General features: G+C 38.1%; 62 non-coding genes across 62 annotated transcripts; all 62 read right to left on the bottom strand.

Annotated features, from left to right (window-relative positions):
• Positions 1-89: 89 nt before the first annotated feature.
• trnat-agu (transfer RNA threonine (anticodon AGU)) lies at positions 90-163 on the bottom strand. The gene has a single exon. It is a non-coding gene; the product is annotated as a tRNA-Thr (tRNA).
• Positions 164-256: 93 nt separating this feature from the next.
• trnat-cgu (transfer RNA threonine (anticodon CGU)) lies at positions 257-330 on the bottom strand. The gene has a single exon. It is a non-coding gene; the product is annotated as a tRNA-Thr (tRNA).
• A 2,551-nt stretch (positions 331-2,881) lies between these two features.
• On the bottom strand, positions 2,882-2,955 carry trnat-agu (transfer RNA threonine (anticodon AGU)). The gene has a single exon. It is a non-coding gene; the product is annotated as a tRNA-Thr (tRNA).
• A 92-nt stretch (positions 2,956-3,047) lies between these two features.
• trnat-agu (transfer RNA threonine (anticodon AGU)) lies at positions 3,048-3,121 on the bottom strand. The gene has a single exon. It is a non-coding gene; the product is annotated as a tRNA-Thr (tRNA).
• Positions 3,122-3,212: 91 nt separating this feature from the next.
• Positions 3,213-3,286, bottom strand: trnat-ugu (transfer RNA threonine (anticodon UGU)). The gene has a single exon. It is a non-coding gene; the product is annotated as a tRNA-Thr (tRNA).
• Positions 3,287-3,378: 92 nt separating this feature from the next.
• On the bottom strand, positions 3,379-3,452 carry trnat-agu (transfer RNA threonine (anticodon AGU)). Its single transcript has one exon. It is a non-coding gene; the product is annotated as a tRNA-Thr (tRNA).
• Positions 3,453-3,544: 92 nt separating this feature from the next.
• Positions 3,545-3,618, bottom strand: trnat-agu (transfer RNA threonine (anticodon AGU)). The gene has a single exon. It is a non-coding gene; the product is annotated as a tRNA-Thr (tRNA).
• A 92-nt stretch (positions 3,619-3,710) lies between these two features.
• On the bottom strand, positions 3,711-3,784 carry trnat-ugu (transfer RNA threonine (anticodon UGU)). Its single transcript has one exon. It is a non-coding gene; the product is annotated as a tRNA-Thr (tRNA).
• A 219-nt stretch (positions 3,785-4,003) lies between these two features.
• trnat-cgu (transfer RNA threonine (anticodon CGU)) lies at positions 4,004-4,077 on the bottom strand. Its single transcript has one exon. It is a non-coding gene; the product is annotated as a tRNA-Thr (tRNA).
• A 131-nt stretch (positions 4,078-4,208) lies between these two features.
• trnat-ugu (transfer RNA threonine (anticodon UGU)) lies at positions 4,209-4,282 on the bottom strand. Its single transcript has one exon. It is a non-coding gene; the product is annotated as a tRNA-Thr (tRNA).
• A 93-nt stretch (positions 4,283-4,375) lies between these two features.
• On the bottom strand, positions 4,376-4,449 carry trnat-cgu (transfer RNA threonine (anticodon CGU)). Its single transcript has one exon. It is a non-coding gene; the product is annotated as a tRNA-Thr (tRNA).
• A 92-nt stretch (positions 4,450-4,541) lies between these two features.
• trnat-agu (transfer RNA threonine (anticodon AGU)) lies at positions 4,542-4,615 on the bottom strand. The gene has a single exon. It is a non-coding gene; the product is annotated as a tRNA-Thr (tRNA).
• Positions 4,616-4,708: 93 nt separating this feature from the next.
• Positions 4,709-4,782, bottom strand: trnat-agu (transfer RNA threonine (anticodon AGU)). The gene has a single exon. It is a non-coding gene; the product is annotated as a tRNA-Thr (tRNA).
• A 92-nt stretch (positions 4,783-4,874) lies between these two features.
• On the bottom strand, positions 4,875-4,948 carry trnat-agu (transfer RNA threonine (anticodon AGU)). The gene has a single exon. It is a non-coding gene; the product is annotated as a tRNA-Thr (tRNA).
• Positions 4,949-5,041: 93 nt separating this feature from the next.
• trnat-cgu (transfer RNA threonine (anticodon CGU)) lies at positions 5,042-5,115 on the bottom strand. Its single transcript has one exon. It is a non-coding gene; the product is annotated as a tRNA-Thr (tRNA).
• Positions 5,116-5,207: 92 nt separating this feature from the next.
• trnat-agu (transfer RNA threonine (anticodon AGU)) lies at positions 5,208-5,281 on the bottom strand. The gene has a single exon. It is a non-coding gene; the product is annotated as a tRNA-Thr (tRNA).
• Positions 5,282-5,372: 91 nt separating this feature from the next.
• Positions 5,373-5,446, bottom strand: trnat-ugu (transfer RNA threonine (anticodon UGU)). The gene has a single exon. It is a non-coding gene; the product is annotated as a tRNA-Thr (tRNA).
• Positions 5,447-5,538: 92 nt separating this feature from the next.
• On the bottom strand, positions 5,539-5,612 carry trnat-agu (transfer RNA threonine (anticodon AGU)). Its single transcript has one exon. It is a non-coding gene; the product is annotated as a tRNA-Thr (tRNA).
• Positions 5,613-5,704: 92 nt separating this feature from the next.
• On the bottom strand, positions 5,705-5,778 carry trnat-agu (transfer RNA threonine (anticodon AGU)). The gene has a single exon. It is a non-coding gene; the product is annotated as a tRNA-Thr (tRNA).
• A 92-nt stretch (positions 5,779-5,870) lies between these two features.
• On the bottom strand, positions 5,871-5,944 carry trnat-ugu (transfer RNA threonine (anticodon UGU)). Its single transcript has one exon. It is a non-coding gene; the product is annotated as a tRNA-Thr (tRNA).
• Positions 5,945-6,163: 219 nt separating this feature from the next.
• Positions 6,164-6,237, bottom strand: trnat-cgu (transfer RNA threonine (anticodon CGU)). The gene has a single exon. It is a non-coding gene; the product is annotated as a tRNA-Thr (tRNA).
• A 92-nt stretch (positions 6,238-6,329) lies between these two features.
• Positions 6,330-6,403, bottom strand: trnat-agu (transfer RNA threonine (anticodon AGU)). The gene has a single exon. It is a non-coding gene; the product is annotated as a tRNA-Thr (tRNA).
• A 91-nt stretch (positions 6,404-6,494) lies between these two features.
• trnat-ugu (transfer RNA threonine (anticodon UGU)) lies at positions 6,495-6,568 on the bottom strand. The gene has a single exon. It is a non-coding gene; the product is annotated as a tRNA-Thr (tRNA).
• A 92-nt stretch (positions 6,569-6,660) lies between these two features.
• trnat-agu (transfer RNA threonine (anticodon AGU)) lies at positions 6,661-6,734 on the bottom strand. Its single transcript has one exon. It is a non-coding gene; the product is annotated as a tRNA-Thr (tRNA).
• A 92-nt stretch (positions 6,735-6,826) lies between these two features.
• Positions 6,827-6,900, bottom strand: trnat-agu (transfer RNA threonine (anticodon AGU)). The gene has a single exon. It is a non-coding gene; the product is annotated as a tRNA-Thr (tRNA).
• Positions 6,901-6,992: 92 nt separating this feature from the next.
• trnat-ugu (transfer RNA threonine (anticodon UGU)) lies at positions 6,993-7,066 on the bottom strand. The gene has a single exon. It is a non-coding gene; the product is annotated as a tRNA-Thr (tRNA).
• Positions 7,067-7,285: 219 nt separating this feature from the next.
• On the bottom strand, positions 7,286-7,359 carry trnat-cgu (transfer RNA threonine (anticodon CGU)). Its single transcript has one exon. It is a non-coding gene; the product is annotated as a tRNA-Thr (tRNA).
• Positions 7,360-7,490: 131 nt separating this feature from the next.
• trnat-ugu (transfer RNA threonine (anticodon UGU)) lies at positions 7,491-7,564 on the bottom strand. The gene has a single exon. It is a non-coding gene; the product is annotated as a tRNA-Thr (tRNA).
• A 93-nt stretch (positions 7,565-7,657) lies between these two features.
• On the bottom strand, positions 7,658-7,731 carry trnat-cgu (transfer RNA threonine (anticodon CGU)). The gene has a single exon. It is a non-coding gene; the product is annotated as a tRNA-Thr (tRNA).
• A 92-nt stretch (positions 7,732-7,823) lies between these two features.
• On the bottom strand, positions 7,824-7,897 carry trnat-agu (transfer RNA threonine (anticodon AGU)). Its single transcript has one exon. It is a non-coding gene; the product is annotated as a tRNA-Thr (tRNA).
• A 93-nt stretch (positions 7,898-7,990) lies between these two features.
• trnat-agu (transfer RNA threonine (anticodon AGU)) lies at positions 7,991-8,064 on the bottom strand. The gene has a single exon. It is a non-coding gene; the product is annotated as a tRNA-Thr (tRNA).
• Positions 8,065-8,156: 92 nt separating this feature from the next.
• trnat-agu (transfer RNA threonine (anticodon AGU)) lies at positions 8,157-8,230 on the bottom strand. Its single transcript has one exon. It is a non-coding gene; the product is annotated as a tRNA-Thr (tRNA).
• Positions 8,231-8,323: 93 nt separating this feature from the next.
• trnat-cgu (transfer RNA threonine (anticodon CGU)) lies at positions 8,324-8,397 on the bottom strand. Its single transcript has one exon. It is a non-coding gene; the product is annotated as a tRNA-Thr (tRNA).
• Positions 8,398-10,948: 2,551 nt separating this feature from the next.
• On the bottom strand, positions 10,949-11,022 carry trnat-cgu (transfer RNA threonine (anticodon CGU)). Its single transcript has one exon. It is a non-coding gene; the product is annotated as a tRNA-Thr (tRNA).
• A 92-nt stretch (positions 11,023-11,114) lies between these two features.
• On the bottom strand, positions 11,115-11,188 carry trnat-agu (transfer RNA threonine (anticodon AGU)). Its single transcript has one exon. It is a non-coding gene; the product is annotated as a tRNA-Thr (tRNA).
• A 91-nt stretch (positions 11,189-11,279) lies between these two features.
• trnat-ugu (transfer RNA threonine (anticodon UGU)) lies at positions 11,280-11,353 on the bottom strand. The gene has a single exon. It is a non-coding gene; the product is annotated as a tRNA-Thr (tRNA).
• A 92-nt stretch (positions 11,354-11,445) lies between these two features.
• trnat-agu (transfer RNA threonine (anticodon AGU)) lies at positions 11,446-11,519 on the bottom strand. Its single transcript has one exon. It is a non-coding gene; the product is annotated as a tRNA-Thr (tRNA).
• A 92-nt stretch (positions 11,520-11,611) lies between these two features.
• trnat-agu (transfer RNA threonine (anticodon AGU)) lies at positions 11,612-11,685 on the bottom strand. The gene has a single exon. It is a non-coding gene; the product is annotated as a tRNA-Thr (tRNA).
• A 92-nt stretch (positions 11,686-11,777) lies between these two features.
• trnat-ugu (transfer RNA threonine (anticodon UGU)) lies at positions 11,778-11,851 on the bottom strand. The gene has a single exon. It is a non-coding gene; the product is annotated as a tRNA-Thr (tRNA).
• Positions 11,852-12,070: 219 nt separating this feature from the next.
• Positions 12,071-12,144, bottom strand: trnat-cgu (transfer RNA threonine (anticodon CGU)). The gene has a single exon. It is a non-coding gene; the product is annotated as a tRNA-Thr (tRNA).
• A 131-nt stretch (positions 12,145-12,275) lies between these two features.
• trnat-ugu (transfer RNA threonine (anticodon UGU)) lies at positions 12,276-12,349 on the bottom strand. The gene has a single exon. It is a non-coding gene; the product is annotated as a tRNA-Thr (tRNA).
• Positions 12,350-12,442: 93 nt separating this feature from the next.
• trnat-cgu (transfer RNA threonine (anticodon CGU)) lies at positions 12,443-12,516 on the bottom strand. Its single transcript has one exon. It is a non-coding gene; the product is annotated as a tRNA-Thr (tRNA).
• Positions 12,517-12,608: 92 nt separating this feature from the next.
• trnat-agu (transfer RNA threonine (anticodon AGU)) lies at positions 12,609-12,682 on the bottom strand. Its single transcript has one exon. It is a non-coding gene; the product is annotated as a tRNA-Thr (tRNA).
• Positions 12,683-12,941: 259 nt separating this feature from the next.
• trnat-agu (transfer RNA threonine (anticodon AGU)) lies at positions 12,942-13,015 on the bottom strand. The gene has a single exon. It is a non-coding gene; the product is annotated as a tRNA-Thr (tRNA).
• A 93-nt stretch (positions 13,016-13,108) lies between these two features.
• On the bottom strand, positions 13,109-13,182 carry trnat-cgu (transfer RNA threonine (anticodon CGU)). Its single transcript has one exon. It is a non-coding gene; the product is annotated as a tRNA-Thr (tRNA).
• Positions 13,183-13,274: 92 nt separating this feature from the next.
• trnat-agu (transfer RNA threonine (anticodon AGU)) lies at positions 13,275-13,348 on the bottom strand. Its single transcript has one exon. It is a non-coding gene; the product is annotated as a tRNA-Thr (tRNA).
• A 91-nt stretch (positions 13,349-13,439) lies between these two features.
• On the bottom strand, positions 13,440-13,513 carry trnat-ugu (transfer RNA threonine (anticodon UGU)). The gene has a single exon. It is a non-coding gene; the product is annotated as a tRNA-Thr (tRNA).
• Positions 13,514-13,605: 92 nt separating this feature from the next.
• On the bottom strand, positions 13,606-13,679 carry trnat-agu (transfer RNA threonine (anticodon AGU)). Its single transcript has one exon. It is a non-coding gene; the product is annotated as a tRNA-Thr (tRNA).
• Positions 13,680-13,771: 92 nt separating this feature from the next.
• Positions 13,772-13,845, bottom strand: trnat-agu (transfer RNA threonine (anticodon AGU)). The gene has a single exon. It is a non-coding gene; the product is annotated as a tRNA-Thr (tRNA).
• A 92-nt stretch (positions 13,846-13,937) lies between these two features.
• Positions 13,938-14,011, bottom strand: trnat-ugu (transfer RNA threonine (anticodon UGU)). The gene has a single exon. It is a non-coding gene; the product is annotated as a tRNA-Thr (tRNA).
• Positions 14,012-14,230: 219 nt separating this feature from the next.
• Positions 14,231-14,304, bottom strand: trnat-cgu (transfer RNA threonine (anticodon CGU)). Its single transcript has one exon. It is a non-coding gene; the product is annotated as a tRNA-Thr (tRNA).
• A 92-nt stretch (positions 14,305-14,396) lies between these two features.
• On the bottom strand, positions 14,397-14,470 carry trnat-agu (transfer RNA threonine (anticodon AGU)). The gene has a single exon. It is a non-coding gene; the product is annotated as a tRNA-Thr (tRNA).
• A 91-nt stretch (positions 14,471-14,561) lies between these two features.
• trnat-ugu (transfer RNA threonine (anticodon UGU)) lies at positions 14,562-14,635 on the bottom strand. The gene has a single exon. It is a non-coding gene; the product is annotated as a tRNA-Thr (tRNA).
• A 92-nt stretch (positions 14,636-14,727) lies between these two features.
• trnat-agu (transfer RNA threonine (anticodon AGU)) lies at positions 14,728-14,801 on the bottom strand. Its single transcript has one exon. It is a non-coding gene; the product is annotated as a tRNA-Thr (tRNA).
• Positions 14,802-14,893: 92 nt separating this feature from the next.
• trnat-agu (transfer RNA threonine (anticodon AGU)) lies at positions 14,894-14,967 on the bottom strand. Its single transcript has one exon. It is a non-coding gene; the product is annotated as a tRNA-Thr (tRNA).
• Positions 14,968-15,059: 92 nt separating this feature from the next.
• Positions 15,060-15,133, bottom strand: trnat-ugu (transfer RNA threonine (anticodon UGU)). Its single transcript has one exon. It is a non-coding gene; the product is annotated as a tRNA-Thr (tRNA).
• A 219-nt stretch (positions 15,134-15,352) lies between these two features.
• trnat-cgu (transfer RNA threonine (anticodon CGU)) lies at positions 15,353-15,426 on the bottom strand. Its single transcript has one exon. It is a non-coding gene; the product is annotated as a tRNA-Thr (tRNA).
• A 131-nt stretch (positions 15,427-15,557) lies between these two features.
• On the bottom strand, positions 15,558-15,631 carry trnat-agu (transfer RNA threonine (anticodon AGU)). The gene has a single exon. It is a non-coding gene; the product is annotated as a tRNA-Thr (tRNA).
• A 93-nt stretch (positions 15,632-15,724) lies between these two features.
• On the bottom strand, positions 15,725-15,798 carry trnat-agu (transfer RNA threonine (anticodon AGU)). Its single transcript has one exon. It is a non-coding gene; the product is annotated as a tRNA-Thr (tRNA).
• Positions 15,799-15,890: 92 nt separating this feature from the next.
• Positions 15,891-15,964, bottom strand: trnat-agu (transfer RNA threonine (anticodon AGU)). Its single transcript has one exon. It is a non-coding gene; the product is annotated as a tRNA-Thr (tRNA).
• Positions 15,965-16,056: 92 nt separating this feature from the next.
• Positions 16,057-16,130, bottom strand: trnat-agu (transfer RNA threonine (anticodon AGU)). The gene has a single exon. It is a non-coding gene; the product is annotated as a tRNA-Thr (tRNA).
• Positions 16,131-16,223: 93 nt separating this feature from the next.
• On the bottom strand, positions 16,224-16,297 carry trnat-cgu (transfer RNA threonine (anticodon CGU)). The gene has a single exon. It is a non-coding gene; the product is annotated as a tRNA-Thr (tRNA).
• Between the last annotated feature and the right edge of the window lie 2,535 nt (positions 16,298-18,832).

The raw sequence follows: 18,832 nt of genomic DNA, 5'->3' as shown, positions 1-18,832 counted from the left end.
ATTGACTTGTTATTTCAACAATATATATTGTATATTTCTACTCAACAAAGATAGAACTATTAAGAAAATGCAGACAACCACAGGGGTCTAGGCACCGCTGGGATTTGAACCCAGGATCTCCTGTTTACTAGACAGGCACTTTGACCAACTAAGCCACGGAGCCTCTATTGACTTGTTATTCCACCAATATATATTGTATATTTCTTCTCAACAAAGATAGAACTATTAAGAAAAAGTTAACAAACCAAAGTGGTCTAGGCACCGCTGGGATTTGAACCCAGGAACTCCTGTTTACGAAACAGGCGCTTTGACCAACTAAGCCACGGAGCCTCTATTGAATTGTTATTCCACCAATATTTATTGTATATTTCTACTCAACAAAGATAGACCTATTACAGTTTTTCTCTATTGGTTTGGCTCATTTTTTGAAACAGAAATGACATTCTCAAAACAACATGGACAAACCTCCAAACAACTTAGCAATTTCTCAATACAGAATTGAATTTCTCATTCATTTGGTTAAATTGTAAATGTCTAAGTACATGTCTCAATGTCTCAGTACATCTTTGCAAATGATTAAGTACATGTAGCCTACGTTTAGCACAATTTCCAAGTGAATAGATCTTGTTGATCTAAACTGATTGTTGATTCTCAGTCTAATTGTTTTTCGCTCCAAAACGTCTCAGCGTATTTTCATTGTATAAGTCATCACATGCACAATAGTCTGTTCAATTGTCAAAATTACTCAAGAACATAATACCATGAATAACATTTGATAAATTCACAGTATTACAACAATTGACAGTCAGGTGAAACTAGAACTTTATTTTATCTATTCTTTGACCGGCTTTATTTACAGCACTGTAGTATGCATATAATTTACATTGGTTTTTGTTTCTGTGTTTATTTTACAGTATATTATGCTGCTTTTTACTTTGATGGATGGAAGTTATTTTATGTTTGTGAATGATAATTGCAATTACAATTTCCGGTAGTATGAGTGCAATGTGTGATGTCAAACCTTGGAGGCTAATCTTACCCTAAAATCCTTTTTTATTCTGTTAGCTAGACAAAAAAAACAGTACAGTAACCATTGTCAATGAAGGACTGGGCTAAGACTGGTGGACATGAGGGATTTCAATGGTCCTCTGCCATAGTGACAAAACAACTAAACATTTTGACCTGCAGTGTTTACAGTTTTTCTCCATTGGTTTGGCTCATTTTTTGAAACAGAAATGACATTCTCAAAACAACATGGACAAACCTCCAAACAACTTAGCAATTTCTCAATACAGAATTGAATTTCTCATTCATTTGGTTAAATTGTAAATGTCTAAGTACATGTCTCAATGTCTCAGTACATCTTTGCAAATGATTAAGTACATGTAGCCTACGTTTAGCACAATTTCCAAGTGAATAGATCTTGTTGATCTAAACTGATTGTTGATTCTCAGTCTAATTGTTTTTTGCTCCAAAACGTCTCAGCGTATTTTCATTGTATAAGTCATCACATGCACAATAGTCTGTTCAATTGTCAAAATTACTCAAGAACATTATACCATGAATAACATTTGATAAATTCACAGTATTACAACAATTGACAGTCAGGTGAAACTAGAACTTTATTTTATCTATTCTTTGACCAGCTTTATTTACAGCACTGTAGGATGCATATAATTTACATTGGTTTTTGTTTCTGTGTTTCTTTTACAGTATATTATGCTGCTTTTTACTTTGATGTATGGAAGTTATTTTATGTTTGTGAATGATAATTGCAATTACAATTTCCGGTAGTATGAGTGCAATGTGTGATGTCAAACCTTGGAGGCTAATCTTACCCTAAAATCCTATTTTATTCTGTTAGCTAGACAAAAAAACCAGTACAGTAACCATTGTCAATGAAGGACTGGGCTAAGACTGGTGGACATGAGGGATTTCAATGGTCCTCTGCCATAGTGACAAAACAACTAAACATTTTGACCTGCAGTGTTTAAACAATGACAAAAGGACTTTTCATTTTGGGGGCACTGACTGTTTGTATGAGAAAAGGAATTCGTTGTGACTGATGAGTTGTCTGTTTTGGGAGAGATATGACCTTTTGCAGGTGTGCCATAGTGTTTTGCTAAACCAGCTAGGTTATTTTGGCAAATGTATTTAAAGCTTTGAGAATGTCGTTTTTTCGAGAGATAGATGAGCCACAGCAATCGAGAAGGAAGTTTTCATTTTGGGGGCACTGACTATTTTTATGAGAAAACGATTTGGTTTTGAAGCTTGAGTTAACTGTTTTGGGTGAGATATGACCTTTTGAAGGTGATCTATGTAGTTGTGCTGAACCATATAGGCTATTTTACCAAATGCATTAAGAGCTTTGAGAATGTAATTTCTGTTTCAAGAATTGAGCCAAAGCAATGGAGAAAAACTGTAAACAATGACAAAAGGACTTTTCATTTTGGGGGCACTGACTGTTTGTATGAGAAAAGGAATTCGTTGTGACTGATGAGTTGTCTGTTTTGGGAGAGATATGACCTTTTGCAGGTGTGCCATAGTGTTTAGCTAAACCATCTAAGTTATTTTGGCAAATGTATTTAAAGCTTTGAGAATGTCGTTTTTTCGAGAGATAGATGAGCCACAGCAATCGAGAAGGAAGTTTTCAATTGGGGGCACTGACTATCTTTATGAGAAAATGATTTGGTTTTGAAGCTTGAGTTAACTGTTTTGGGTGAGATATGACCTTTTGAAGGTGATCTATGTAGTTGTGCTGAACCATATAAGCTATTTTACCAAATGCATTAAGAGCTTTGAGAATGTAATTTCTGTTTCAAGAATTGAGCCAAAGCAATGGAGAAAAACTGTAAGAAAAAGCAGACAACCACAGGGGTCTAGGCACCGCTGGGATTCGAACCCAGGATCTCCTGTTTACTAGACAGGCACTTTGACCAACTAAGCCACGGAGCCTCTATTGACTTGTTATTCCACCAATATATATTGTATATTTCTACTCAACAAAGATAGAACTATTAAGAAATAGCAGACAACCACAGGGGTCTAGGCACCGCTGGGATTCGAACCCAGGATCTCCTGTTTACTAGACAGGCACTTTGACCAACTAAGCCACGGAGCCTCTATTGACTTGTTATTCCACCAATATATATTGTATATTTCTACTCAACAAAGATAGAACTATTAAGAAATAGCAGACAACCACAGGGTCTAGGCACCGCTGGGATTCGAACACAGGATCTCCTGTTTACAAGACAGGCACTTTGACCAACTAAGCCACAGCGCCTCTATTTCCTTGTTTTTCAACCAATATATATTGTTCATTTCTACTCAACAAAGTTGGAATAATTTAGAAAAAGCAGACAACCACAGGGGTCTAGGCACTGCTGGGATTTGAACCCAGGATCTCCTGTTTACTAGACAGGCACTTTGACCAACTAAGCCACGGAGCCTCTATTGACTTGTTATTCCACCAATATATATTGTATATTTCTACTCAACAAAGATAGAACTATTAAGAAAAAGCAGACAACCACAGCGGTCTAGGCACCGCTGGGATTTGAACCCAGGATCTCCTGTTTACTAGACAGGCACTTTGACCAACTAAGCCACAGCGCCTCTCTTGACATGTTTTTCCACCAATATATATTGTTGAATTATTGTTGAGAAAGTTGGAAATATTTAGAAAATGTAGACAACCACAGGGGTTAAGGCACCGCTGGGATTTGAACCCAGGATCTCCTGTTTACAAGACAGGCACTTTGACCAACTAAGCCACGGAGCCTCTATTTGGTTGTATTTCCAGCAATATATATTGTTTGATTCAATACAGCAAAGTTGGAATTATTAAGAAAATGCTTACAGCTACAAGGTACCGCTGGGATTTGAACAAGATCCCTTTGTTTCAAGACAGACCTTTTGACAAGTAGTCTTTTTCCAATAACTGGCATTCTCAGTCATAGATGTGGCATTTTGGAATCCTAATGTTTGCTATAAGGAAGGAAGGCCCCGCTGGGATTTGAACCCAGGATCTCCTGTTTACGAAACAGGCGCTTTGACCAACTAAGCCACAGAGCCCTTGTCAGGGATCATAATCTAAAGAAAACCTTTAGTATTGCTAAATTTAAAAAATTGGAATTCACAAAAGTATAATTTGATATGTATTAAAGGTGGAATCATTGAAATGAAAAGGACAAGTTCAGAGGTTAAGGCACCGCTGGGATTCGAACCCAGGATCTCCTGTTTACAAGACAGGCACTTTGACCAACTAAGCCACGGAGCCTCTATTGACTTGGTATTCCACCAATAAATATTGTATATTTCTACTCAACAAAGATAGAACTATTAAGAAAAAGTTAACAAACCAAAGGGGTCTAGGCACCGCTGGGATTTGAACCCAGGATCTCCTGTTTACGAAACAGGCGCTTTGACCAACTAAGCCACAGAGCCTTTATTGACTTGTTATTCCACCAATATATATTGTATATTTCTACTCAACAAAGATAGAACTATTAAGAAAAAGCAGACAACCACAGGGGTCTAGGCACCGCTGGGATTCAAACCCAGGATCTCCTGTTTACTAGACAGGCACTTTGACCAACTAAGCCACGGAGCCTCTATTGACTTGTTATTCCACCAATATATATTGTATATTTCTTCTCAACAAAGATAGAACTATTAAGAAAAAGTTAACAAACCAAAGTGGTCTAGGCACCGCTGGGATTTGAACCCAGGATCTCCTGTTTACTAGACAGGCACTTTGACCAACTAAGCCACAGAGCCTCTATTGACTTGTTATTTCAACAATATATATTGTATATTTCTACTCAACAAAGATAGAACTATTAAGAAAATGCAGACAACCACAGGGGTCTAGGCACCGCTGGGATTTGAACCCAGGATCTCCTGTTTACTAGACAGGCACTTTGACCAACTAAGCCACGGAGCCTCTATTGACTTGTTATTCCACCAATATATATTGTATATTTCTTCTCAACAAAGATAGAACTATTAAGAAAAAGTTAACAAACCAAAGTGGTCTAGGCACCGCTGGGATTTGAACCCAGGAACTCCTGTTTACGAAACAGGCGCTTTGACCAACTAAGCCACGGAGCCTCTATTGAATTGTTATTCCACCAATATTTATTGTATATTTCTACTCAACAAAGATAGACCTATTAAGAAAAAGCAGACAACCACAGGGGTCTAGGCACCGCTGGGATTCGAACCCAGGATCTCCTGTTTACTAGACAGGCACTTTGACCAACTAAGCCACGGAGCCTCTATTGACTTGTTATTCCACCAATATATATTGTATATTTCTACTCAACAAAGATAGAACTATTAAGAAATAGCAGACAACCACAGGGTCTAGGCACCGCTGGGATTCGAACACAGGATCTCCTGTTTACAAGACAGGCACTTTGACCAACTAAGCCACAGCGCCTCTATTTCCTTGTTTTTCCACCAATATATATTGTTCATTTCTACTCAACAAAGTTGGAATAATTTAGAAAAAGCAGACAACCACAGGGGTCTAGGCACCGCTGGGATTTGAACCCAGGATCTCCTGTTTACTAGACAGGCACTTTGACCAACTAAGCCACGGAGCCTCTATTGACTTGTTATTCCACCAATATATATTGTATATTTCTACTCAACAAAGATAGAACTATTAAGAAAAAGCAGACAACCACAGCGGTCTAGGCACCGCTGGGATTTGAACCCAGGATCTCCTGTTTACTAGACAGGCACTTTGACCAACTAAGCCACAGCACCTCTCTTGACATGTTTTTCCACCAATATATATTGTTGAACTATTGTTGAGAAAGTTGGAAATATTTAGAAAATGTAGACAACCACAGGGGTTAAGGCACCGCTGGGATTTGAACCCAGGATCTCCTGTTTACAAGACAGGCACTTTGACCAACTAAGCCACGGAGCCTCTATTTGGTTGTATTTCCAGCAATATATATTGTTTGATTCAATACAGCAAAGTTGGAATTATTAAGAAAATGCTTACAGCTACAAGGTACCGCTGGGATTTGAACAAGATCCCTTTGTTTCAAGACAGACCTTTTGACAAGTAGTCTTTTTCCAATAACTGGCATTCTCAGTCATAGATGTGGCATTTTGGAATCCTAATGTTTGCTATAAGGAAGGAAGGCCCCGCTGGGATTTGAACCCAGGATCGCCTGTTTACGAAACAGGCGCTTTGACCAACTAAGCCACGGAGCCTCTATTGAATTGTTATTCCACCAATATATATTGTATATTTCTACTCAACAAAGATAGACCTATTAAGAAAAAGCAGACAACCACAGGGGTCTAGGCACCGCTGGGATTCGAACCCAGGATCTCCTGTTTACTAGACAGGCACTTTGACCAACTAAGCCACGGAGCCTCTATTGACTTGTTATTCCACCAATATATATTGTATATTTCTACTCAACAAAGATAGAACTATTAAGAAATAGCAGGCAACCACAGGGTCTAGGCACCGCTGGGATTCGAACACAGGATCTCCTGTTTACAAGACAGGCACTTTGACCAACTAAGCCACAGCGCCTCTATTTCCTTGTTTTTCAACCAATATATATTGTTCATTTCTACTCAACAAAGTTGGAATAATTTAGAAAAAGCAGACAACCACAGGGGTCTAGGCACCGCTGGGATTTGAACCCAGGATCTCCTGTTTACTAGACAGGCACTTTGACCAACTAAGCCACGGAGCCTCTATTGACTTGTTATTCCACCAATATATATTGTATATTTCTACTCAACAAAGATAGAACTATTAAGAAAAAGCAGACAACCACAGCGGTCTAGGCACCGCTGGGATTTGAACCCAGGATCTCCTGTTTACTAGACAGGCACTTTGACCAACTAAGCCACAGCGCCTCTCTTGACATGTTTTTCCACCAATATATATTGTTGAATTATTGTTGAGAAAGTTGGAAATATTTAGAAAATGTAGACAACCACAGGGGTTAAGGCACCGCTGGGATTTGAACCCAGGATCTCCTGTTTACAAGACAGGCACTTTGACCAACTAAGCCACGGAGCCTCTATTTGGTTGTATTTCCAGCAATATATATTGTTTGATTCAATACAGCAAAGTTGGAATTATTAAGAAAATGCTTACAGCTACAAGGTACCGCTGGGATTTGAACAAGATCCCTTTGTTTCAAGACAGACCTTTTGACAAGTAGTCTTTTTCCAATAACTGGCATTCTCAGTCATAGATGTGGCATTTTGGAATCCTAATGTTTGCTATAAGGAAGGAAGGCCCCGCTGGGATTTGAACCCAGGATCTCCTGTTTACGAAACAGGCGCTTTGACCAACTAAGCCACAGAGCCCTTGTCAGGGATCATAATCTAAAGAAAACCTTTAGTATTGCTAAATTTAAAAAATTGGAATTCACAAAAGTATAATTTGATATGTATTAAAGGTGGAATCATTGAAATGAAAAGGACAAGTTCAGAGGTTAAGGCACCGCTGGGATTCGAACCCAGGATCTCCTGTTTACAAGACAGGCACTTTGACCAACTAAGCCACGGAGCCTCTATTGACTTGGTATTCCACCAATATATATTGTATATTTCTACTCAACAAAGATAGAACTATTAAGAAAAAGTTAACAAACCAAAGGGGTCTAGGCACCGCTGGGATTTGAACCCAGGATCTCATGTTTACGAAACAGGCGCTTTGACCAACTAAGCCACAGAGCCTTTATTGACTTGTTATTCCACCAATATATATTGTATATTTCTACTCAACAAAGATAGAACTATTAAGAAAAAGCAGACAACCACAGGGGTCTAGGCACCGCTGGGATTCAAACCCAGGATCTCCTGTTTACTAGACAGGCACTTTGACCAACTAAGCCACGGAGCCTCTATTGACTTGTTATTCCACCAATATATATTGTATATTTCTTCTCAACAAAGATAGAACTATTAAGAAAAAGTTAACAAACCAAAGTGGTCTAGGCACCGCTGGGATTTGAACCCAGGATCTCCTGTTTACTAGACAGGCACTTTGACCAACTAAGCCACAGAGCCTCTATTGACTTGTTATTTCAACAATATATATTGTATATTTCTACTCAACAAAGATAGAACTATTAAGAAAATGCAGACAACCACAGGGGTCTAGGCACCGCTGGGATTTGAACCCAGGATCTCCTGTTTACTAGACAGGCACTTTGACCAACTAAGCCACGGAGCCTCTATTGACTTGTTATTCCACCAATATATATTGTATATTTCTTCTCAACAAAGATAGAACTATTAAGAAAAAGTTAACAAACCAAAGTGGTCTAGGCACCGCTGGGATTTGAACCCAGGATCTCCTGTTTACGAAACAGGCGCTTTGACCAACTAAGCCACGGAGCCTCTATTGAATTGTTATTCCACCAATATTTATTGTATATTTCTACTCAACAAAGATAGACCTATTACAGTTTTTCTCTATTGGTTTGGCTCATTTTTTGAAACAGAAATGACATTCTCAAAACAACATGGACAAACCTCCAAACAACTTAGCAATTTCTCAATACAGAATTGAATTTCTCATTCATTTGGTTAAATTGTAAATGTCTAAGTACATGTCTCAATGTCTCAGTACATCTTTGCAAATGATTAAGTACATGTAGCCTACGTTTAGCACAATTTCCAAGTGAATAGATCTTGTTGATCTAAACTGATTGTTGATTCTCAGTCTAATTGTTTTTCGCTCCAAAACGTCTCAGCGTATTTTCATTGTATAAGTCATCACATGCACAATAGTCTGTTCAATTGTCAAAATTACTCAAGAACATAATACCATGAATAACATTTGATAAATTCACAGTATTACAACAATTGACAGTCAGGTGAAACTAGAACTTTATTTTATCTATTCTTTGACCGGCTTTATTTACAGCACTGTAGTATGCATATAATTTACATTGGTTTTTGTTTCTGTGTTTATTTTACAGTATATTATGCTGCTTTTTACTTTGATGGATGGAAGTTATTTTATGTTTGTGAATGATAATTGCAATTACAATTTCCGGTAGTATGAGTGCAATGTGTGATGTCAAACCTTGGAGGCTAATCTTACCCTAAAATCCTTTTTTATTCTGTTAGCTAGACAAAAAAAACAGTACAGTAACCATTGTCAATGAAGGACTGGGCTAAGACTGGTGGACATGAGGGATTTCAATGGTCCTCTGCCATAGTGACAAAACAACTAAACATTTTGACCTGCAGTGTTTACAGTTTTTCTCCATTGGTTTGGCTCATTTTTTGAAACAGAAATGACATTCTCAAAACAACATGGACAAACCTCCAAACAACTTAGCAATTTCTCAATACAGAATTGAATTTCTCATTCATTTGGTTAAATTGTAAATGTCTAAGTACATGTCTCAATGTCTCAGTACATCTTTGCAAATGATTAAGTACATGTAGCCTACGTTTAGCACAATTTCCAAGTGAATAGATCTTGTTGATCTAAACTGATTGTTGATTCTCAGTCTAATTGTTTTTTGCTCCAAAACGTCTCAGCGTATTTTCATTGTATAAGTCATCACATGCACAATAGTCTGTTCAATTGTCAAAATTACTCAAGAACATTATACCATGAATAACATTTGATAAATTCACAGTATTACAACAATTGACAGTCAGGTGAAACTAGAACTTTATTTTATCTATTCTTTGACCAGCTTTATTTACAGCACTGTAGGATGCATATAATTTACATTGGTTTTTGTTTCTGTGTTTCTTTTACAGTATATTATGCTGCTTTTTACTTTGATGTATGGAAGTTATTTTATGTTTGTGAATGATAATTGCAATTACAATTTCCGGTAGTATGAGTGCAATGTGTGATGTCAAACCTTGGAGGCTAATCTTACCCTAAAATCCTATTTTATTCTGTTAGCTAGACAAAAAAACCAGTACAGTAACCATTGTCAATGAAGGACTGGGCTAAGACTGGTGGACATGAGGGATTTCAATGGTCCTCTGCCATAGTGACAAAACAACTAAACATTTTGACCTGCAGTGTTTAAACAATGACAAAAGGACTTTTCATTTTGGGGGCACTGACTGTTTGTATGAGAAAAGGAATTCGTTGTGACTGATGAGTTGTCTGTTTTGGGAGAGATATGACCTTTTGCAGGTGTGCCATAGTGTTTTGCTAAACCAGCTAGGTTATTTTGGCAAATGTATTTAAAGCTTTGAGAATGTCGTTTTTTCGAGAGATAGATGAGCCACAGCAATCGAGAAGGAAGTTTTCATTTTGGGGGCACTGACTATTTTTATGAGAAAACGATTTGGTTTTGAAGCTTGAGTTAACTGTTTTGGGTGAGATATGACCTTTTGAAGGTGATCTATGTAGTTGTGCTGAACCATATAGGCTATTTTACCAAATGCATTAAGAGCTTTGAGAATGTAATTTCTGTTTCAAGAATTGAGCCAAAGCAATGGAGAAAAACTGTAAACAATGACAAAAGGACTTTTCATTTTGGGGGCACTGACTGTTTGTATGAGAAAAGGAATTCGTTGTGACTGATGAGTTGTCTGTTTTGGGAGAGATATGACCTTTTGCAGGTGTGCCATAGTGTTTAGCTAAACCATCTAAGTTATTTTGGCAAATGTATTTAAAGCTTTGAGAATGTCGTTTTTTCGAGAGATAGATGAGCCACAGCAATCGAGAAGGAAGTTTTCAATTGGGGGCACTGACTATCTTTATGAGAAAATGATTTGGTTTTGAAGCTTGAGTTAACTGTTTTGGGTGAGATATGACCTTTTGAAGGTGATCTATGTAGTTGTGCTGAACCATATAAGCTATTTTACCAAATGCATTAAGAGCTTTGAGAATGTAATTTCTGTTTCAAGAATTGAGCCAAAGCAATGGAGAAAAACTGTAAGAAAAAGCAGACAACCACAGGGGTCTAGGCACCGCTGGGATTCGAACCCAGGATCGCCTGTTTACGAAACAGGCGCTTTGACCAACTAAGCCACGGAGCCTCTATTGAATTGTTATTCCACCAATATATATTGTATATTTCTACTCAACAAAGATAGACCTATTAAGAAAAAGCAGACAACCACAGGGGTCTAGGCACCGCTGGGATTCGAACCCAGGATCTCCTGTTTACTAGACAGGCACTTTGACCAACTAAGCCACGGAGCCTCTATTGACTTGTTATTCCACCAATATATATTGTATATTTCTACTCAACAAAGATAGAACTATTAAGAAATAGCAGGCAACCACAGGGTCTAGGCACCGCTGGGATTCGAACACAGGATCTCCTGTTTACAAGACAGGCACTTTGACCAACTAAGCCACAGCGCCTCTATTTCCTTGTTTTTCAACCAATATATATTGTTCATTTCTACTCAACAAAGTTGGAATAATTTAGAAAAAGCAGACAACCACAGGGGTCTAGGCACCGCTGGGATTTGAACCCAGGATCTCCTGTTTACTAGACAGGCACTTTGACCAACTAAGCCACGGAGCCTCTATTGACTTGTTATTCCACCAATATATATTGTATATTTCTACTCAACAAAGATAGAACTATTAAGAAAAAGCAGACAACCACAGCGGTCTAGGCACCGCTGGGATTTGAACCCAGGATCTCCTGTTTACTAGACAGGCACTTTGACCAACTAAGCCACAGCGCCTCTCTTGACATGTTTTTCCACCAATATATATTGTTGAATTATTGTTGAGAAAGTTGGAAATATTTAGAAAATGTAGACAACCACAGGGGTTAAGGCACCGCTGGGATTTGAACCCAGGATCTCCTGTTTACAAGACAGGCACTTTGACCAACTAAGCCACGGAGCCTCTATTTGGTTGTATTTCCAGCAATATATATTGTTTGATTCAATACAGCAAAGTTGGAATTATTAAGAAAATGCTTACAGCTACAAGGTACCGCTGGGATTTGAACAAGATCCCTTTGTTTCAAGACAGACCTTTTGACAAGTAGTCTTTTTCCAATAACTGGCATTCTCAGTCATAGATGTGGCATTTTGGAATCCTAATGTTTGCTATAAGGAAGGAAGGCCCCGCTGGGATTTGAACCCAGGATCTCCTGTTTACGAAACAGGCGCTTTGACCAACTAAGCCACAGAGCCCTTGTCAGGGATCATAATCTAAAGAAAACCTTTAGTATTGCTAAATTTAAAAAATTGGAATTCACAAAAGTATAATTTGATATGTATTAAAGGTGGAATCATTGAAATGAAAAGGACAAGTTCAGAGGTTAAGGCACCGCTGGGATTCGAACCCAGGATCTCCTGTTTACAAGACAGGCACTTTGACCAACTAAGCCACGGAGCCTCTATTGACTTGGTATTCCACCAATATATATTGTATATTTCTACTCAACAAAGATAGAACTATTAAGAAAAAGTTAACAAACCAAAGGGGTCTAGGCACCGCTGGGATTTGAACCCAGGATCTCCTGTTTACGAAACAGGCGCTTTGACCAACTAAGCCACAGAGCCTTTATTGACTTGTTATTCCACCAATATATATTGTATATTTCTACTCAACAAAGATAGAACTATTAAGAAAAAGCAGACAACCACAGGGGTCTAGGCACCGCTGGGATTCAAACCCAGGATCTCCTGTTTACTAGACAGGCACTTTGACCAACTAAGCCACGGAGCCTCTATTGACTTGTTATTCCACCAATATATATTGTATATTTCTTCTCAACAAAGATAGAACTATTAAGAAAAAGTTAACAAACCAAAGTGGTCTAGGCACCGCTGGGATTTGAACCCAGGATCTACTGTTTACTAGACAGGCAATTTGACCAACTAAGCCACAGAGCCTCTATTGACTTGTTATTTCAACAATATATATTGTATATTTCTACTCAACAAAGATAGAACTATTAAGAAAATGCAGACAACCACAGGGGTCTAGGCACCGCTGGGATTTGAACCCAGGATCTCCTGTTTACTAGACAGGCACTTTGACCAACTAAGCCACGGAGCCTCTATTGACTTGTTATTCCACCAATATATATTGTATATTTCTTCTCAACAAAGATAGAACTATTAAGAAAAAGTTAACAAACCAAAGTGGTCTAGGCACCGCTGGGATTTGAACCCAGGATCTCCTGTTTACGAAACAGGCGCTTTGACCAACTAAGCCACGGAGCCTCTATTGAATTGTTATTCCACCAATATTTATTGTATATTTCTACTCAACAAAGATAGACCTATTAAGAAAAAGCAGACAACCACAGGGGTCTAGGCACCGCTGGGATTCGAACCCAGGATCTCCTGTTTACTAGACAGGCACTTTGACCAACTAAGCCACGGAGCCTCTATTGACTTGTTATTCCACCAATATATATTGTATATTTCTACTCAACAAAGATAGAACTATTAAGAAATAGCAGACAACCACAGGGTCTAGGCACCGCTGGGATTCGAACACAGGATCTCCTGTTTACAAGACAGGCACTTTGACCAACTAAGCCAGAGCGCCTCTATTTCCTTGTTTTTCCACCAATATATATTGTTCATTTCTACTCAACAAAGTTGGAATAATTTAGAAAAAGCAGACAACCACAGGGGTCTAGGCACCGCTGGGATTTGAACCCAGGATCTCCTGTTTACTAGACAGGCACTTTGACCAACTAAGCCACGGAGCCTCTATTGACTTGTTATTCCACCAATATATATTGTATATTTCTACTCAACAAAGATAGAACTATTAAGAAAAAGCAGACAACCACAGCGGTCTAGGCACCGCTGGGATTTGAACCCAGGATCTCCTGTTTACTAGACAGGCACTTTGACCAACTAAGCCACAGCGCCTCTCTTGACATGTTTTTCCACCAATATATATTGTTGAACTATTGTTGAGAAAGTTGGAAATATTTAGAAAATGTAGACAACCACAGGGGTTAAGGCACCGCTGGGATTTGAACCCAGGATCTCCTGTTTACAAGACAGGCACTTTGACCAACTAAGCCACGGAGCCTCTATTTGGTTGTATTTCCAGCAATATATATTGTTTGATTCAATACAGCAAAGTTGGAATTATTAAGAAAATGCTTACAGCTACAAGGTACCGCTGGGATTTGAACAAGATCCCTTTGTTTCAAGACAGACCTTTTGACAAGTAGTCTTTTTCCAATAACTGGCATTCTCAGTCATAGATGTGGCATTTTGGAATCCTAATGTTTGCTATAAGGAAGGAAGGCCCCGCTGGGATTTGAACCCAGGATCGCCTGTTTACGAAACAGGCGCTTTGACCAACTAAGCCACGGAGCCTCTATTGAATTGTTATTCCACCAATATATATTGTATATTTCTACTCAACAAAGATAGACCTATTAAGAAAAAGCAGACAACCACAGGGGTCTAGGCACCGCTGGGATTCGAACCCAGGATCTCCTGTTTACTAGACAGGCACTTTGACCAACTAAGCCACGGAGCCTCTATTGACTTGTTATTCCACCAATATATATTGTATATTTCTACTCAACAAAGATAGAACTATTAAGAAATAGCAGGCAACCACAGGGTCTAGGCACCGCTGGGATTCGAACACAGGATCTCCTGTTTACAAGACAGGCACTTTGACCAACTAAGCCACAGCGCCTCTATTTCCTTGTTTTTCAACCAATATATATTGTTCATTTCTACTCAACAAAGTTGGAATAATTTAGAAAAAGCAGACAACCACAGGGGTCTAGGCACCGCTGGGATTTGAACCCAGGATCTCCTGTTTACTAGACAGGCACTTTGACCAACTAAGCCACGGAGCCTCTATTGACTTGTTATTCCACCAATATATATTGTATATTTCTACTCAACAAAGATAGAACTATTAAGAAAAAGCAGACAACCACAGCGGTCTAGGCACCGCTGGGATTTGAACCCAGGATCTCCTGTTTACTAGACAGGCACTTTGACCAACTAAGCCACAGCGCCTCTCTTGACATGTTTTTCCACCAATATATATTGTTGAATTATTGTTGAGAAAGTTGGAAATATTTAGAAAATGTAGACAACCACAGGGGTTAAGGCACCGCTGGGATTTGAACCCAGGATCTCCTGTTTACAAGACAGGCACTTTGACCAACTAAGCCACGGAGCCTCTATTTGGTTGTATTTCCAGCAATATATATTGTTTGATTCAATACAGCAAAGTTGGAATTATTAAGAAAATGCTTACAGCTACAAGGTACCGCTGGGATTTGAACAAGATCCCTTTGTTTCAAGACAGACCTTTTGACAAGTAGTCTTTTTCCAATAACTGGCATTCTCAGTCATAGATGTGGCATTTTGGAATCCTAATGTTTGCTATAAGGAAGGAAGGCCCCGCTGGGATTTGAACCCAGGATCTCCTGTTTACGAAACAGGCGCTTTGACCAACTAAGCCACAGAGCCCTTGTCAGGGATCATAATCTAAAGAAAACCTTTAGTATTGCTAAATTTAAAAAATTGGAATTCACAAAAGTATAATTTGATATGTATTAAAGGTGGAATCATTGAAATGAAAAGGACAAGTTCAGAGGTTAAGGCACCGCTGGGATTCGAACCCAGGATCTCCTGTTTACTAGACAGGCACTTTGACCAACTAAGCCACGGAGCCTCTATTGACTTGTTATTCCACCAATATATATTGTATATTTCTTCTCAACAAAGATAGAACTATTAAGAAAAAGTTAACAAACCAAAGTGGTCTAGGCACCGCTGGGATTTGAACCCAGGATCTCCTGTTTACTAGACAGGCACTTTGACCAACTAAGCCACAGAGCCTCTATTGACTTGTTATTTCAACAATATATATTGTATATTTCTACTCAACAAAGATAGAACTATTAAGAAAATGCAGACAACCACAGGGGTCTAGGCACCGCTGGGATTTGAACCCAGGATCTCCTGTTTACTAGACAGGCACTTTGACCAACTAAGCCACGGAGCCTCTATTGACTTGTTATTCCACCAATATATATTGTATATTTCTTCTCAACAAAGATAGAACTATTAAGAAAAAGCAGACAACCACAGGGGTCTAGGCACCGCTGGGATTCGAACCCAGGATCTCCTGTTTACTAGACAGGCACTTTGACCAACTAAGCCACGGAGCCTCTATTGACTTGTTATTCCACCAATATATATTGTATATTTCTTCTCAACAAAGATAGAACTATTAAGAAAAAGTTAACAAACCAAAGTGGTCTAGGCACCGCTGGGATTTGAACCCAGGATCTCCTGTTTACGAAACAGGCGCTTTGACCAACTAAGCCACGGACCCTCTATTGAATTGTTATTCCACCAATATTTATTGTATATTTCTACTCAACAAAGATAGACCTATTACAGTTTTTCTCTATTGGTTTGGCTCATTTTTTGAAACAGAAATGACATTCTCAAAACAACATGGACAAACCTCCAAACAACTTAGCAATTTCTCAATACAGAATTGAATTTCTCATTCATTTGGTTAAATTGTAAATGTCTAAGTACATGTCTCAATGTCTCAGTACATCTTTGCAAATGATTAAGTACATGTAGCCTACGTTTAGCACAATTTCCAAGTGAATAGATCTTGTTGATCTAAACTGATTGTTGATTCTCAGTCTAATTGTTTTTCGCTCCAAAACGTCTCAGCGTATTTTCATTGTATAAGTCATCACATGCACAATAGTCTGTTCAATTGTCAAAATTACTCAAGAACATAATACCATGAATAACATTTGATAAATTCACAGTATTACAACAATTGACAGTCAGGTGAAACTAGAACTTTATTTTATCTATTCTTTGACCGGCTTTATTTACAGCACTGTAGTATGCATATAATTTACATTGGTTTTTGTTTCTGTGTTTATTTTACAGTATATTATGCTGCTTTTTACTTTGATGGATGGAAGTTATTTTATGTTTGTGAATGATAATTGCAATTACAATTTCCGGTAGTATGAGTGCAATGTGTGATGTCAAACCTTGGAGGCTAATCTTACCCTAAAATCCTTTTTTATTCTGTTAGCTAGACAAAAAAAACAGTACAGTAACCATTGTCAATGAAGGACTGGGCTAAGACTGGTGGACATGAGGGATTTCAATGGTCCTCTGCCATAGTGACAAAACAACTAAACATTTTGACCTGCAGTGTTTACAGTTTTTCTCCATTGGTTTGGCTCATTTTTTGAAACAGAAATGACATTCTCAAAACAACATGGACAAACCTCCAAACAACTTAGCAATTTCTCAATACAGAATTGAATTTCTCATTCATTTGGTTAAATTGTAAATGTCTAAGTACATGTCTCAATGTCTCAGTACATCTTTGCAAATGATTAAGTACATGTAGCCTACGTTTAGCACAATTTCCAAGTGAATAGATCTTGTTGATCTAAACTGATTGTTGATTCTCAGTCTAATTGTTTTTTGCTCCAAAACGTCTCAGCGTATTTTCATTGTATAAGTCATCACATGCACAATAGTCTGTTCAATTGTCAAAATTACTCAAGAACATTATACCATGAATAACATTTGATAAATTCACAGTATTACAACAATTGACAGTCAGGTGAAACTAGAACTTTATTTTATCTATTCTTTGACCAGCTTTATTTACAGCACTGTAGGATGCATATAATTTACATTGGTTTTTGTTTCTGTGTTTCTTTTACAGTATATTATGCTGCTTTTTACTTTGATGTATGGAAGTTATTTTATGTTTGTGAATGATAATTGCAATTACAATTTCCGGTAGTATGAGTGCAATGTGTGATGTCAAACCTTGGAGGCTAATCTTACCCTAAAATCCTATTTTATTCTGTTAGCTAGACAAAAAAACCAGTACAGTAACCATTGTCAATGAAGGACTGGGCTAAGACTGGTGGACATGAGGGATTTCAATGGTCCTCTGCCATAGTGACAAAACAACTAAACATTTTGACCTGCAGTGTTTAAACAATGACAAAAGGACTTTTCATTTTGGGGGCACTGACTGTTTGTATGAGAAAAGGAATTCGTTGTGACTGATGAGTTGTCTGTTTTGGGAGAGATATGACCTTTTGCAGGTGTGCCATAGTGTTTTGCTAAACCAGCTAGGTTATTTTGGCAAATGTATTTAAAGCTTTGAGAATGTCGTTTTTTCGAGAGATAGATGAGCCACAGCAATCGAGAAGGAAGTTTTCATTTTGGGGGCACTGACTATTTTTATGAGAAAACGATTTGGTTTTGAAGCTTGAGTTAACTGTTTTGGGTGAGATATGACCTTTTGAAGGTGATCTATGTAGTTGTGCTGAACCATATAGGCTATTTTACCAAATGCATTAAGAGCTTTGAGAATGTAATTTCTGTTTCAAGAATTGAGCCAAAGCAATGGAGAAAAACTGTAAACAATGACAAAAGGACTTTTCATTTTGGGGGCACTGACTGTTTGTATGAGAAAAGGAATTCGTTGTGACTGATGAGTTGTCTGTTTTGGGAGAGATATGACCTTTTGCAGGTGTGCCATAGTGTTTAGCTAAACCATCTAAGTTATTTTGGCAAATGTATTTAAAGCTTTGAGAATGTCGTTTTTTCGAGAGATAGATGAGCCACAGCAATCGAGAAGGAAGTTTTCAATTGGGGGCACTGACTATCTTTATGAGAAAATGATTTGGTTTTGAAGCTTGAGTTAACTGTTTTGGGTGAGATATGACCTTTTGAAGGTGATCTATGTAGTTGTGCTGAACCATATAAGCTATTTTACCAAATGCATTAAGAGCTTTGAGAATGTAATTTCTGTTTCAAGAATTGAGCCAAAGCAATGGAGAAAAACTGTAAGAAAAAGCAG

This window comes from Pungitius pungitius, chromosome 13 (assembly GCF_949316345.1).
Source record: "Pungitius pungitius chromosome 13, fPunPun2.1, whole genome shotgun sequence".
Taxonomy (NCBI): Eukaryota; Metazoa; Chordata; class Actinopteri; order Perciformes; family Gasterosteidae; genus Pungitius; species Pungitius pungitius.
This window is presented reverse-complemented; position numbering and strand designations above follow the sequence as displayed.